This window comes from Bubalus kerabau, chromosome 1 (assembly GCF_029407905.1).
Source record: "Bubalus kerabau isolate K-KA32 ecotype Philippines breed swamp buffalo chromosome 1, PCC_UOA_SB_1v2, whole genome shotgun sequence".
Lineage (NCBI taxonomy): Eukaryota > Metazoa > Chordata > Mammalia > Artiodactyla > Bovidae > Bubalus > Bubalus kerabau.
In genome coordinates this window covers 24,449,676-24,466,153 of record NC_073624.1, presented here as the reverse complement: position 1 = coordinate 24,466,153, position 16,478 = coordinate 24,449,676, and the positions used below count along the sequence as shown (strand labels likewise).

The 16,478-nt window shown below is 38.9% G+C and overlaps 1 protein-coding gene and 1 long non-coding RNA gene across 6 annotated transcripts in view; both read right to left on the bottom strand.

Annotated features, from left to right (window-relative positions):
* Nucleotides 1–16,478, bottom strand: part of BORCS5 (BLOC-1 related complex subunit 5) — a 97,691-nt gene that overhangs the window by 77,245 nt on the left and 3,968 nt on the right. The window lies entirely within an intron of this gene.
* LOC129645301 (uncharacterized) lies at nucleotides 27–14,918 on the bottom strand. The gene is made up of 3 exons (XR_008711290.1): nucleotides 13,934–14,918; nucleotides 12,519–12,585; nucleotides 27–2,550 (listed from the first exon to the last, which is right to left on the bottom strand). It is a non-coding gene; the product is annotated as an uncharacterized LOC129645301 (long non-coding RNA).

The following is a 16,478-nucleotide window of genomic DNA, read 5'->3' as shown; positions in this document are numbered from 1 at the left end:
ATTATATATAATCACACAAAGGAGAATTAAGAATGGAGCTATACTGGAGCAAAGCTTATATATTTTACCAGAATTAATTTAGTATTAATCTGAAGCAGAGTCTGATAAATTAAGATACGCCACTAAGGAAACAACTCCAAGAAATATACAGTTTAAAAAACATTAACAGGAAGTTAAAATAGTACACTAAAAAAAAATACATATTTTACAGGAAAGGAGGCAATCAAGGAGGAAATAAAGGGACAAAATTGACAAGAAGAGAATGTATGGAGAAGAAATGCAAAAAGGCAAAACAAAGTCCAAAAAGGAGAGTGTGTCAGACTGGATAAAACGGCAAGATCCAACTACATGTTTTCTATGACAGACACACCCTAGATTAAAAGACACAAGCTGAAAGTGAAAGGATGAAAAAAAGATACACACTGTACAGAGGACTTAATGGAGAATGGCTACATTAAAACCAGATAAAACAGACTTTAAGGCAAAAAGTATTAATAGAGAAAAAGAACATCTCATAATGATAAAGTGACTACATTAGTAAGATATAATTATAAATCTATTTCACACCCGAAAATGCAGCAAGAAAACAGGAAAAAATAGAGAAAATCAGTAATATATAACTTACTTCACTTTAGAGATCAACAAAACCGATAAAACTGTAGCCAGAATGACCAAGGAAAAGGGAAAAACAACTCAAATGATCAAAATCGGCAATATAAGAGGAACATCGCTACTGACCTTATAGAAATTTAGAGGATTAAAAGGGACTATGAAAAACTTTATGCCAATAAATTAGATAAGTGACAAATAAGAAAGACAAAAAGTACTAAAGCTGACTCAAGAAGAAATAGAAATCTGAACAGATCTATACCAAGTAAAGAAAATCTCAGGCCTAGGGGCTTCACTGTGAATTACATCAAATATTTAAAGATAAAATAAAACCAATCCTTCATAAACTCTTACAGAGAAGGAAGGAGGAAGTACTTCCCAACTGATTTCAAGAATCCAGTGTTCCCTCATAGCAAAGGAATCACAAGAGGAAGAAAAAAACTAGAAACTAATCCCTTATTTATGCTAGGTCCCTAAGCTCTGATGTCCAGATATATCCATGTAGATTTTCCTCTTATCTTAAATATCTAGAGCACAGAAGCACAAATATTTGAAAGTATGCTTTTTTGATAATTTAAATTTTTTCCCCAAGGTTATAAGTATAGAGGTGGCCAAAAAGTTTGATTGGACTTTTCCACAACATCTTATGGAAAAACCAGAACAAACTTTGTGGCCAACCCAATAATATATAAGATTCTTACACTGATTTATTACACCCAACAGCTCTACAAACACAAGATGTTCGTCCACTGCTGTTCTGGGCCCACAGAGAACCTGAGTAAAGATGATGAAAACACATAACAAAGGCTCATAGGCAGAATGCTATAAGAAATCACTTTTTATTGAAAAGCAACAAAGGGATTGATGGCAAATCCCTGGGAAGTCTTATTAGATTACTGTGAACATTCTGCAAAGGGGCACTGAGGGCATTAAACTGCACTCTGAAGAGCCAAAATTCAAGTGACCTTAAAGGCCAAGCCATTGAACAATTTTATGTATTAGCTACAATATGTCTACAGGGGTTAAAATGGACTTAGGGTCTTCAAAAGCTCTACTTCCCTGTCTTCAAGGAAACTCACTCTTGACTTAAGACATCCTAGTAGAAGTTCATTCTAAAAATTCTACAAGGTAGGAGACTGTAAAACTTCCAATATCTGAACTCTCAGTAGAACACCTAGTTCAAACATGGAATTGCAATCTTTCATAAGCCATCATTATATTTTTAAACTTTAAATATTTAAAATACCTTTAAGAAAAGTTGTATAGATTCCTATCTGCCCTTTAGAGCTTCCTCTAATGTTAACCTAGTACATAACCACAGTACAGTGATCAAAACAGGAAATTAACATCAGTACAATACAATCAACTAAACTACACACCTTACTCACATTCCCATTTTTTTTTTTTTTTTTTGCTAGTGTCCTTTTCTGTTCTGGGATCCAATTCAGGACCCCACATTACTAGGTCTCCTTAGTTTCCTCCAGTTCAGTTCAGTTCAGTTCAGTTGCTCAGTTGTGTCGGACTCTTTGCGATCCCATGGACTGCAGCACGCTAGGCCTCCCTGTCCATCACCATCTCCCAGAGATTACTCAAACTCATGTCCATTGAGTTGGTGATGCTATCCAACCATCTCATCCTCTGTTGTCCCCTTCTCCTCCTCAATCTTTCCCAGAATCAGGGTCTTTTCAAATGAGTCAGCTCTTCGCATGAGGTGGCCAAAATACTGGAGTTTCAGCTTCAACATCAGTCCTTCCAATGAACACCTAGGACTGATCTCCTTCAGGATGGACTGATTGGATTTCCTTGCAGTCCAAGGAACTCTCAAGAGTCTTCTCCAACACCACGGTTCAAAAGCATCAATTCTTCGGCGCTCAGCTTTATCAGTTTCCTCCAATCTATGACAATTCTCCAGTCACTCCTGTCCTTCATGACTTTTGACTTCTATGAAGAACAGTAGTCAGTTACTTTATGGAGTGTCCCTAACATTTTTTTCTTGTTTAATAATACTATTAATAAGAATCTTTTATTGAGGGTTTACTAAATATCAGGCACAATGCTGAGCCCTCTATCATCTTTCTAAATAAGTGTTTTTAACAGACTTAACAGCAGAAGCATTTTAAAAATCAAAGAGTAATCAACTTTAACTCACCTTTCTTCAAGCACTAGTGTTTTGTAAATTACAAAGCATAACCAAACAGATTATTATTCCCCTACTGCAATATCCTTTCATGTTCCCTACCCCGCTAGAAAATATTAAGTCCAAGTATAAGCCTCAGATTCAGAGCCCTTAAGTTGTTAATCCGTCTCAATCTTTACAGCCCACATTTTCCTACCCATGAACCCTGGTTCATAGCTTTCTTCATTTATACCTGCCCTCCTTTTTCATCTCGAAGACACCTTTAATCACTGCCCCTAGCTCCCAAGAGCTACTGATCCACTGAAATCCCACTGAATTTAATGACTACACTAGTCATTTGCTACACACACACCACCCTGAGCTATAGGCATATGTTTTTGCAGACTGTCTCCCAAATCAGGCTTTTTGAGAGCAGGATGTGTGGCTTCCTTTCCCTTTGACATCTCCTATATATACTACCTTAGGGGCTTTCCAAGTGGCACTAGTCGTAAAGAATCCGCCTGTCAATGCAGGAGACCTAAGAGACACGGGTTTGACCCTGGGTCAGGAAGATCCCCTGGAGGTGGGCACAGCAACCCACTCCAACATTCCTGCCTGGAGAATTCCATGGATGGACGAGCCTGGTGGGCTATGGTTCATACAACTGCAAAGAGTCAGACATGACTGAAGAGACTTAGCACATGCTACCTCAATGCTTAACATCATTTACTGAATACCTACCAACTGCCAAGCTTTTGGTGGTGGTTTAGTCGCTAAGTCATGTCCGACTCTTGCGACCCCATGGACTGTAGCCTGCCAGGCTCCTCTGTCCTCTGGAAAATAGCATTTTCCAGGCAAGAAAACTGGAGTGGATTGCCATTTCCTTCTCCAGGGGATCTTCCCAACCCAGGAATCAAACCCAGGTCTCCTGCATTGCAGGCAGATTCTTTACTGACTAAGCTATAAGGGAAGCCCAAAGCTTTTGGGAGCCACTGAGAAATTAGAGATGATTAAGACACAATCCTGATTCTTCAGAAATTTTTGATGCAATAAATATTTCTTTGAGTATAGTGACAGAACGTGGAATTTCTCTCCAGAAATTTAAGGTCACTGAAAGTTTCCTGCAGTAGTAATTTTTTTTCCTTTTCTGTCCTGATAAGCAGTAAAATAACTAATTATAGATTACTGATGTGTCACAGAACATGTATATTTTCCAACCAGCCTGTGCTCGAAGCAAGCCGTGACCTGGTTTTATGAGAAATCAACAGGAGGTACAGAGTAAACTTAATTAACCAAAGGCTTTTGCAAATATTGCCACAGGTTGTAGCAAGGCTTAACCAGCTTGCCAACTGTTTTAGTCTAGTGACATCTAGTGGCAAAAGTGTCAAAAACAACACTGCTATAAATTAAACCACATTACAGGGAAGCCATCTTATGAAAACAAGTAGCAAAATATGAGAAAGAACTATGATACTTACCAGCATTAAAAAACATTTTAATGTCTCTTTTGCCTATTTAATTATTAACCCCTCTCATTGGAATTTGTTATTTTTTCCTTCTCTTGAAGCTATGCATGGGTGCTCAGTCACTCAGTTGGACCTCATGGACTGCTGCCTAGCAGGCTTCTCTGTCCATGCATTTTTCCAGGCAAGAATACTAGATAGGGTGGGTTGCCATTCCTTCTGCAGGGGATCTTCCTGACCCAAAGATCAAGCCCGTGTCTCCTGCATCTCCTGCACTGCAGGCAGATTCTTTATCACTAACCTGTCTGGAAAGCCCATTCTTGCAGCTGCTTAAATATTAATTTTGACATAAAATTTACTGAAATAAATGATACTAATATTTTAATTATAAGTTAGAGAAAAGCCCTCAATTTAAAAGACTGAATGAAGAACAAAGAAATCCCCAATGGTTGTATGTCTGTTCCAAAAATCTGGAAAACCAAAACTGCATTTTTATTTCTACACATTTGTCTATTGACAATTTCACATATAAGTAAACATGTTTAGAAACGTTTGTTACTTTTATCTGCCTATATAAGATAAATAATTATCCAAACTCATTTTTTAAAATATCACTTTGCATTTCATTGAATTTCTATGAAACTGAATTTTGGTGGAGATAAAAACATTTAAACATTATCAAAAATCTGTGACTTTCAACAGATTCTTCTACAAACAATGAATTATCAATGAATTTAAAATTTAATGCACAAGTATTAAATGTGAATCGTTTTAATAATTGATTTCATCCAAAAATAGTAAAAAGCCTAGTAACATTTTCCAAAACACCTTTTTGATAACCACATCTCTTTAAAAAAAAAAGATGTCTAAATCATTTAGTTGAATGATCTATTAGTTTTTGTGATTTCAAGTAGGACTCAAGTTCATAAACTTTGGCTCCTTGTTTTCCAAAGTGTTGTTTATGAACCCATTTCAGAATCCCTAGCTCAACACACAGATGGTTGTCTTACATCTGAACCTACTGATTCAGACTCCCTTGAGTTTTGGGGCCCTAAAATCAGCAATTTTTAAAAAGTTTTTCCAGGTGGCTTTATTATACATAATAAAGTTCTGGAAATAATTATTATCAAGACCATAAATATAAATTCTTCTAAGTTGTTCTGATTCTAGTCAGCCTTTCTGGCCTCTTTCGGACACAGTAAGTTGTTCCATCCTTAGGTTCTCTGATGCTTCCAACCATTAGGTTCACTTTATTTACACCGCTTACCATGTGGGTCACAATTTATCTGTTAACAATATATTGGGTTGACCCCAAAGTGTGTTCGTGATTTTCTGTAAGATGTAAAGGAAAGATCCCAGAGAACTTTTTTGGCCAATACAATAGTTTCCCTCTATTGGGACTGATATATATACACTATTGATACTGTGTATAAAATAGATAACTAATGGGAACCTATGTATATCACAGGGAAGGCTCCTCAGTGCTCCCTGGAGACCTAAGTGGGAAGGAAATCCAAAAAAGTGAGGGTATATGTATATGTATAGCTGATTCACTTTGCTGTACAGTAGAAACAACATTGAAAAGCAACTATACTACAATAAAATATTTTTTAAAAGACAAGAACAATATATATATGTATCTTTAAAAAACCATATATATATATATGTAAATATATATTTCCCTCACTAAACCTGTGAGCTCTTCATGGGAAGGAGTTATGGCTTTTGTTTTTGTGTCTCTAGCCCAACAATATCTGATGAACAGCAAGAGCTTAATGAATTTGGTTAAATGAATAAGCAAATGTATGAAGTATACAGTTCTAAAAAAAAAAGCATGTGGCTTCCACTTGTGCTCAGAGTGAGGAACCTTATGTGGTACCAATTCCAAATATGATTAAATGAACATCAAAGTAATGTCTAATAATCAGTTAAAATTTGGGGGCTGGGAGAAATTGAATTTTTTCAAAATTCTGCGAATACCTTTTAAACTTTGACTTTCCTGAAAAACCATTTCAGTCTTAAATGCCGGAGTGTTTTAAAAATAGAAGAATTTTTATATGTGATTTTTGGAAAAAAAGAAAAATTGAAAATGACTAACAAAATTTTATACTGTTCAGCCTCGGACTGTCTCTAGGCTGTCACTTAGCAGAAACTATTGACAAAACTAGAACCTTAAAAGGAAATATATACTGTACACCCATCTTCAGCGCCACAGTCCAGGGTAAAAGGCTGACTCAGGCAGGAAAAGTTACTGCTTAGAAAGATAGATCCTTCATTGCTGTTCAGTCGCTAAGTTGTGACTGACTCTTTGCGCCCCCATGGACTGCAGCCTGCCAGGCTCCCTGTCCTTCATCGTCTCCCGAAGCCAAAGGGTATATCCTTGGGTTCTAGCTAAAGTAAAATAAACCATGTGTATTTTGCTTCAAATCATAACATAACACAAATTAAAAGTTTAAAGAAATAGAACAGAATGAATAGTCAGTACATAAACTATCTAATAATCATTCCAGTAAATTAATGTCATACGGCTTAAAATTAAAATCAGAATTTAATCCACATACATTTGGGTAACCTGCATACATTGGGTAAGAACAGAAAATTCAAGCAGTATGTTTGAGATATAATTTTAGTCAAGAACTCTTTAGGCATCTTTTACTTCTCTTTAGTAAGTTAGCCAAAAAAGTTCATTTGGGAGAAATCTGAGTGAACCTTTTGGCCAACCAATATTTACTTGAAAGATTTTAAACCATGAATCCCCTCCTTGACCCTGTCTTCTCAAGGTAGCTACCTTCCATTCATTTCTGGAAGCCCAGCCAAAGTGTTACTTCCTCTGTGAAGCCTACCCTAAATTCCCAGGTCAAATTAATGAGTCTCTCCTCCGCTCCTACCTAGTCTGCTGGGTCCTGGCCAGTATCACACATACTATAACACTACTAATTATTCACCTGTCGAAATAACTAACAAAACGACATGCTCTCAAAAGGCAGCAGCTGTGTCTTACACTCTTAGTACCTCTGCTCTCTGGAGGACTACCAAAACCTGGACAGGAGTTTACCAGGATTTTCCAGAAATGAATGCCCAGTGTAGTAATCAAAAGCTGCGGGCAAGAGGGGCTTAAGTAAAATGAAGAAGTGGCAACTGACAGAAAAACACGGATTAAAAAGCATCTTTGGGGAAGATTTCTGCTTCTGCCCATGAAGGATTACCTGCCACTATGCCTTCCATAGATAGCTAGAAAACCAGAGAAAATACGCAAAACACTCTTTTCAGATATTGCAAAACAGGCAGTGAGCTACTGTGAACCCCGTCAGAAGGGAGACAAGTGAGCTCTATCACTTCCCCAGCTTCCTGCTGGAAGGCAGCTCCCAGGATGCAAACCAGGGAGGAACAGCAGCCACAGTGAGTTGAAGAGGGACAGAGCTTGCCAGGACGAAGGTGTCTAGCACTTACAGGACAGAAGATGGAAGGGGAGGGTGTTCCATGAGCATACTCTGAAAGAGTGCACAGGGCACCCCCAAACACTTGGCACTAACCTATGAATTCATGGGCTGAAATTTCACAAGGCTGGAGAAAGGCCCAGGACAGCAGTAAGCCAAACAATTTCTGAAACTCACATAGGGCTCAGAGTAGTTCATGTTCCCAGCAGCCAGAGAGGAAAGACATCATAATACATGAGGCAGCGGGCAGCATGATCAGAAGGGTACTGCCTTCGGAGGGAGGCTTAATAAACCAGGCTAGGCTGCTCTAGATGAGCCTTCAGTTCAGTCAGCCAGTTCAGTCGCTCAGTCGTGTCCAACTCTTCACGACCTCATAAACTGCAGCACGCCAGGCCTTCCTGTCCATCACCAACTCCTGGAGTTCACTCAAACTCAAGTCCGACTCTTTGCGACCCCATAAACTGAGGCACACCAGGCCTCCCTGTCCATCACCAACTCCTGGAGTTCACTCAAACTCAAGTCCATCAAGTCGGTGATGCCATCCAGCCATCTCATCCTCTGTTGTCCCCTTCTCCTGCCCCCAATCCCTCCCAGTATCAGAGTCTTTTCCAATGAGTCAACCCTTGGCATGAGGTGGCTTTAACCAAACTCAAAAGCAAACCTAGAAAGAACCAAACTGGTGACAACTTATGCCAAAACCAAGTCCAACATCGTTTAAAGGAATCAAACAAAATCCAGCACCTAAAAACAAGATTTACAATGTTTGGCATACGGTAAAAAATTTCCAGGCATGAAAAAAGTAGGAAAATGGGAAAAATGTAACATGGGAAAGCTCATTTATTTAGGAAAAAAGAAAGATCCAGAAATGATAGACTGACAAGAGTTAATATAAAAATATCCGATATGTTAAAAAAAAAAGACGAACATAAGCACGATAAAGAAATGGAAGAGTTTTCTTTACAGGGCGAAGTGACATCGAAAGCTGAAAAACACAATTATCTGAAATTAAATACATTTCCCCTCATAGCTCAGTCGGTAAAGAATCTGCCTGCAATGCATGTGACATTGGTTCGATTCCTGGGTTAGGAATATCCCCTGGAGAAGGAAATAGGAACCCATTCCAGTATTCTTGCCTGGAGAATCCCCTGGGCAGAGGAGCCTGGCAGGCTACAGTCCATGGGGTCGCAACAGTCAGACACAACTTAGCGACAAAACCACCACCACCACCACCAAAAATACATTGGATGGGATTAAGGGCAGCATAGACACAACAGAAAAAAAGACCACTGAACCTGGAAACATAGCAATAAAAACTATCCAAAGCAGGACAGAAAGAAAAACAACTAAAAAACCAAAAACGGTACATCAGTGACCTGTAAGAAAACACCAAAACTAGTCAAACATAGAAACTGGGAGAGGCAAGAACAGGAAAAATACTGAAGAAATAATGGCCAAAGTATTTGCTAAAAAGCTATAAACCTACAGATCAAAGACCATGTGGAGCCCATAAGTATGAACTCATCTTTTTCAATATATATCAGCTCAGTTCAGTCGCTCAGTTGTGTCTGACTCTGTGGCCCCACAGACTGCAGCACGCCAGGCTTCCCTGTCCATCACCAACTCCTGGAGCTTGCTCAAACTCATGTCCATTGAGTTGGTGATGCCATCCAATCATCTCATCCTCTGACGTTCCCTTCTCCCACCTTCAATCTTTCCCAGCATCAGGGTCTTTTCATATGAGTCAGTTCTTTGCATCAGGTGGCCAAAGTATTGGGAGTTTCAGCTTCAGCATCAGTCCTTCCAATGAATATTCAGGTCTGATTTTATTTAGGATTGACTGATTTGACCTCTTTGCAGTTCAAGGGACTCTCAAGAGTCTTCTCCAACACCACAGTTCAAAAGCATCAATTCTTCGGTGCTCAGCTCTCTTTGTAGTCCAACTCTCACATCCATACATGACTACTGGAGAAAACCATAGCCTTGACTAGACAGACCTTTGTTGGCAAAGTAATGTCTCTGCTTTTAATATGCTGTCTAGGTTGGTCATAGCTTTTCTTCTAAGGAGCAAGCATCTTTTAATTTTATGACTGCAGTCACCATGTGCAGTGATTTTGGAGCCCAAGAAAATATAGTCTGTCACTGTTTCCATTGTTTCCCCATTTATTTGCCATGAAGTGATGGGACCAAATGCCCTGATTTTAGTTTTTTGAATATTGAGTTTTAAGCCAACTTTTTCACTCTCCTCTTTCAATACATATAAGTAAATATAAAAATAAATACTGATGTTAATGTGTGAGTTTGTATATATACACATGTGTATATTTCCTGCTTAAACACTGAGAAGGTATGGAAGTGGTTTCTAAACACCCCTCTCCACTGAAAGAACAGCACTCCTAAAGAAATACTCAATTCTAGTGCTGGGGCAGGGAAGAACAAAGTAACTCTGGAACATTATATTGTGTCAGAAATTAAAAATATGCTCAAAGAATAATGAGAGCACATGAAAAGGACACAGGAAGCGAAACTGACGGTATTTCAACTGGCCAAATTTGGAGCATTTTAGATTGAAAATAGTCATCCCTTGGTGTCCATGGAGGCACTGATGCCAGGACTCCCACAGTTACCACGTCCCTGGATGCTCAAGTCATTTATATAATTGTATAAATTTATATAATTTATATAATTGTAATCTTTGTACATAACCTATGTAGTACTCCCATATACTTTAAAACATCTCTAGATTATAGTATCTAATACAATGCAAATATTATGGAAATTTATGCAAATGCTATGTAAGTAGTTGCTGGTGCTCAGAAAAATTCAAGTTTTGTTTTTTGGAACTTTCTGGAATTTTTTTCCTGAATATTTTCAGTCTGCCCTTGGGTGAATCTGTGGGTGCAGAACCCACAGATATGGAAGGCTGAATGTAATGACTTTAACAGATAACCCACTGAATAAAATAGGAATTCACTGTTTCACACTGACTTAAATAAATGAATAAATACTGGGGAGAAGAGAAGGGTCTTCCTTACAGTAAAATGTAAACCAATAAATGTAGAAGGAATGATAAAGTCAGAAAAACCACTATTTGGAAACCATCACTGTATAATGAATTCAAGCAAGAAATATCAATGGATATTATAACTGGTGAAAGAAATGGCCTTGAAAAACAAAATTACACAGTCTCACAATATCTCCTCAAAAACATAGTCATCATAAGAAAAAAAAAAGAAAAGAAAAAAACCTTATAACAATAATGGGCAAAACTGACATTCTTATATAAATAAAAACACAAAGAATTTGCTTCCAGCTGACCTGCACTGTAAGAAATGCTACAAGAAGTTCTTCAAACTAAGAACAAATTTCATCAATGGACACTTCAGTCTATAGAAAGGGATTAAGAATTCCTGAAATGATAAGCACACGAGTACATATTCTATATATAGGTTTTCTTCTCTTAATTTCTTTAAAAGATATTATTTAAGGGTCTTTAATAAAAGGCACAGACACACCTTCTTAGAGACTTCATGAAAAGAAACAAGAACAGATACAGGCACAGAGATTTCCTGGAGTGCGGAACAAAGTGAGGTTGCTCTCACAAATCTTCTCTATGGTTTACAGTGACCATTCTCCTGGTATGTGCCACTCTTCTGAATAAGACTCACACTTCGCTGGTTGACGGCCACATTTTAAAGGTTAACTGAAGCACTATTACACATACAATGTAACAGGTAATAAAGGAATGAATTATCAACATTTCAAAGACAGTACCTGGGGGGGAACTATACTCTTAGGATCAACCATGGGTTTAGAGGTCTCCGTTAAGCCACTCAGAGAAGACTGTGGCTCTGATTAAGACTCACCCCAGTTGCCTCCTTTGTCACTCCACTTTCCAATGTGGAGGTGAGGCCTGGCACGTGGCAGAGGCAGGTCTCTGATGAATGCCAGGGCCAACTTCCTTTATTATTTTATTTGTCTGGCTAATAGGTGGGCGACTGAGAAAGACATGAATAAACTGATCATTTGAAATCCAGCTCCCTTGTGTTCTTCATATCAACCTTTTCCATCGATTCATGCTTCTCTCACCCACCACCTTCCACTTAAACTTCAAGCACTATCTCTCAACATTACATGTGATTTCAGAACCTTCACTGCTGTTCTGCGAGATTTTGCTCCACCAAGGAAAGCCTCAGGCTCCTTTTAATTGTCAAAACCTCCTTCATGTATATCATCTTCTTAACAACCAAGCACTGACCTCCCAACAGATCTGCTTAGTACCACTGAAGCTTTTACACTATATATGTTGGTAATAAGACTGTCCCCTTCCTAGGCAACAAGACAATATTATGTTTGTGTCCAAGGTCAGTTGCAAAAACATCATATGTGTACACACCATCATGTCCTCACTCCCATGCGCATGTATTTATCACCAGGAGTGAACAGTTTTATAACTTTGATATACAGAACATCAATATTGCATTTCTCTCATATTTCATTTCTGTAGAATGACATAAAAAACAATGAGATTCATTAAAAAATGAGTGGTTGAATTTTAAGTAAGAAGTCCTCTGGGAATCTAATTTGCATCAAATCTACATTTTGCTTTTGTGCTCTGTCGCAGTCATTTGTTGCTACTTTCTAATTTTTTAATTTCTGCTTTTCTCTTAAGTGTGTTACATTTCAGAAGAAGCTGCTACTTCAGAGACTTCTAGGAAAGAAAGGAAAGTCTTTAGGCTTTAAAAGAGGAACCTTGCTAATGTAATGTTACTTGGCATTTGTGTGGAGCATAAATTATACCCTGCGAAGTTTACCCAAAAGGGTTAAGACCAAAGAAAGAATCTGCTTGCTTATAAAAAAGAAAAAAAAACAACAAGAAAGAAACACACACATTACCTCAGTCCGAGAATCGCCCCGAACTCGCCCAGGCACAGCCTCCGCAGATCACCCACCAGCATTAGCACTGTATCAGATGACATTACAGAACAATACTGAACTCTGTGCAGGGCTTGAATATATTGTTTTGAAAGAATACACTGTCATTAACTGGAATAAAGCTTTCTGAAATCAAACCTGTGGGTACAGCCCTCACTGTGTGGCCCTTTTACTACTTTGAGAAACAGCCTCATCCCGAAAGCAGCAGAGGAGGAGAAAAAGAGATTAGGAATAAAGGCAACAGTGATGAGTCACCCCTACCCAGTCCTGCAGGCAGATGCGGGGCTTTATACCAGGCGGAACAACGTCAAAGCAGAAGGCTCAGGACTTCCTTCCCTGGTGGTCCAGTGTTTAAGAAACCACCTTCCAATGCAAGGGACGTGGGTTCCATCCCTGGTCGGGGGAACTAAGATCCCACATGCCATGGGCCAACTAAGCCTGCACACCACAACTAAGACGTGACACAGCCAAAAGTAATAAGTAAATAATTAAAAAAAAAAAAAAGGCAGGAGGCTCTGTAAGGAACAAGGGCTCTGAAAATCCAAACTAGCTGATGTCCATCACCCTATTTCCCTTTACAGCCTGGTGATTTTTACCATGGGTTTCCCTAGAATTGGAAACTGAGTTTTCTTTTTTTTAAAAAAAAAAGTATAACTAACTTCTAATACTATATTTGTTTCAGGTGTACAACAGTAATTTGATATTTTTATACCTTACAAAAAGATGACCATGATAAATCTAGGTACCATCTATCAACACAGAGAGTTATTACAGTATTACCAAGTATATTCCTGATGCTGTGCTTTACACCCTGGTACTTGTCTATTTTATAACCACAAGTCTGTACCTCTTAACCTCCCCCACAACTCCCCTGCCCTCTGGCAACCACCGATGCATTCTTTGCATCTATGAGTCTGAAACTGAGTCTTATTCCACGTTCAAAATAGTTAAAACTTGATATCCAGATGCCAACTTGAGATGGCAGTTCTCCAGGCCATGAACTGAAGCTCTCTAAATGCCAATGTTTGATCTAGAAAGTGGAAAGAACAAAGGACATCCCTGGCGGTCAGGTGGTTAGGATGCCGCACTCCCAATGCAGAGGGGCCAGGGTTCAGTTTCTGGTCAGGGAACTAGATCCCACATACCGCCGAGGAAAATTCTGCATGCTGCAATTAAGACCCACTGCAGCAAAAGAAAGGAAGGAAGGAAAGAAAGAAAAGGGAAGGAGGGAAAGGGAGAAGTGAGGGAAGAAAGAAGGGAGGAAGTGGGGAACGGAAAAAAGGTCACACATAGTATGGGAGGTAAGGATTAGCTACAATTACTGTTAATATCATGATTATACTTACTATTTCCACCAAACCGTCCCCCTGGCTTACCTTTTCTAATTACTGTCCGAGACGTTTCTTCTTCACGAGTGAAGCACGAGCGGTAACTTAAATGTTCACTGGCTTTTTTTGTTTCCCGGCAGCCTGGCCACTGCCTCTTGTTACCATTTCTGTTTTCACATCGCTCTCAGCACTCTCATAAAGTGATTTTTCTACCTTCAGTAGCCAAATCCCAAGATTCCTCTTAACTACAAGCTACTTTTCACGAGCTTTCCTCTCTCCGGCACCTGTTCTCAATGATCTCAACAACCAAGATTCGAAGAGGTGAAAAATAAAGCCAGGGCAACACAGCCAGTTGGAAGCCAAGTTCCAATTAAAATCCAGGTTATGGAAGCCTTATAAACTGTTGGTGAGAATATAATTTGGTGCAGCCACTATGGGAAAACAGTATGGAGGTTCCTTAAAAAACTAAAAACAGTATTACCATATGATCCAGCAATCCCGCTCCTGTGCATTTATTCAGTAAAAACAAACACTAAATTGAAAAGATATATGCACCCCAATGTTCACAGCAGCATGATTTACAAGTAACAAGATATGGAAACAAACAAGTGCTCATCAACAGATTACTGGATTAAGATGTGGTAATACATATACAATGGAATAGTAGCCTTAGAAAAGAATGAAATACTGCCATTTGCAGCAATGTGGATGGACCTGGAGAATATTATGCCTCATGACAGAAGTCAGACAGAGAAAAGACAAATACTGTATGATATCACATATATGCAGAATCTAAAAAATAATAAAAATGAATGTATATGCAAAACAGAAGCAGATTTACAGATGTAGAAAAAAAACAACTTGTAGTTACTAAAGAGGAGAAGAAGTGGGGAGGGACAAATTAGAGTTATGAAATTAACACATGCAGACTATTATACATAAAATAGATAAGCCACATGGATACACTGTATAGCATAGGAAATTATGCCCATTATATTGAAATAACCTATAATGGAACATAATCTACAAAATACTGAATCATTATGCTGTACACCTGAAACTAACAGACTACTGCAAATCAACTACACTTGGATAAAAAATAGTAAAATCCAAGGAGCAATGCAACCACATCCAGCTGTGTTGCATTAACTGCAGTACACTAACTATCACTCCCAGAGTTCCCAGGCACGATTTTAAATCTGAGGTTAACTTGCCTTAACACCAAACCTTCTTGTAGATGCTTCCCATACTAGTCACCTTATCATAAAGTATGAGTTAGTTCAAATGCTCAAAGAAGAAACAGTAATTCCAGAAAAATATTAAATATATCTCAAAGTTCTGGGTTTTTTGTTGTTGGTTTTTTTTTTTAGTTTTTTGTTTGCTTTCAGAATTTCCCTAAAGAGTTGATTCATTGGAAAAGACCCTAATGCAGAGAAGGATTGGGGGCAGGAGGAGAAGGTGACAACAGAGGATGAGATGGCTGGATGGCATCACCGACTCGATGGACATGGGTTTGGGTAGACCGTGGGAGTTGGTGATGGACAGGGAGGCCTGGCGTGCTGCGATTCATGGGGTCGCAAAGAGTCGGACACGACTGAGCGACTGAACTGAACTGAAAGTGGGACAGGGGCTTTCCTGGTGGCTCAGACAGTAAAAGAATCTGTCTGCAATGCAGGAGACCCCGGTTCGATCCCTGGGTTTGGAAGATCCCCCTGGAGAAGGGAATGGCTCCCCACTTCAGTATTCTTGCCTGGAGAATCCCATGGACAGAGGAGCCTGGTGGGCTACAGTGCAATGAGTCACAAAGAGTCAGACACAACCGCGTGACTAACACTTTCACTTCTTAAAGTGGGGACAAAAATAGATTACACAGGCCTCATCCAGTTCTACAAATGTAAGATGTTTTCTGTATTACACTATACCAGGTTAAGTAAACCAGGGTAGGTCAACCAAATCATTTATAGTTCCTCATTTTTTGTGAGGAGAGGAAGACAGAAAGACTTTGGGAGGAGAGAGGGCATAGTTAACAGGAAGAAGAGGCATGATCAGAGTGACTGTGAGCAGCACTATTTGCAATTCCAGAAGCGATCAAGGACAGGACACAAGTGTCCACCTCTAAGTTTCTAAAGATAAAGGTGTATCTTTTAAATCTGATTGCACAAGGATATATGAAGATGGGAAATTCATTAATGCTGGCTTCTTTGGAGAATCACATATTCCTTAAAACAACAGAAACTAATCAGAAGATGGGTAACAGGATACGACATGCTGTTTTGTGTAAGAACCAGACGAGTTTACTGAAGTCTAACACTGAGGCCTGTGGGAAGACTGAGAGCTTGTATTTCCTCATCTGTAAAGCAGATGAAGCACTGGGAAGAATGAGATGGGTACATGGACCATTTATAAAGCACCATTTGGGTTTATTTTTGTTTTTTAAGGACAGCGTGGAATAGTGTAACTAGTAGATTTGACATCAGTGATACAGGTTGAAGTTCAGCCTCTATCTGCTACTTGTCTGATCCGGCACAAATCATTCAAACATATGTAATGATGTAAGAGCTAAAGAGTTAATATATCTGTTGTGTAGGGGAAG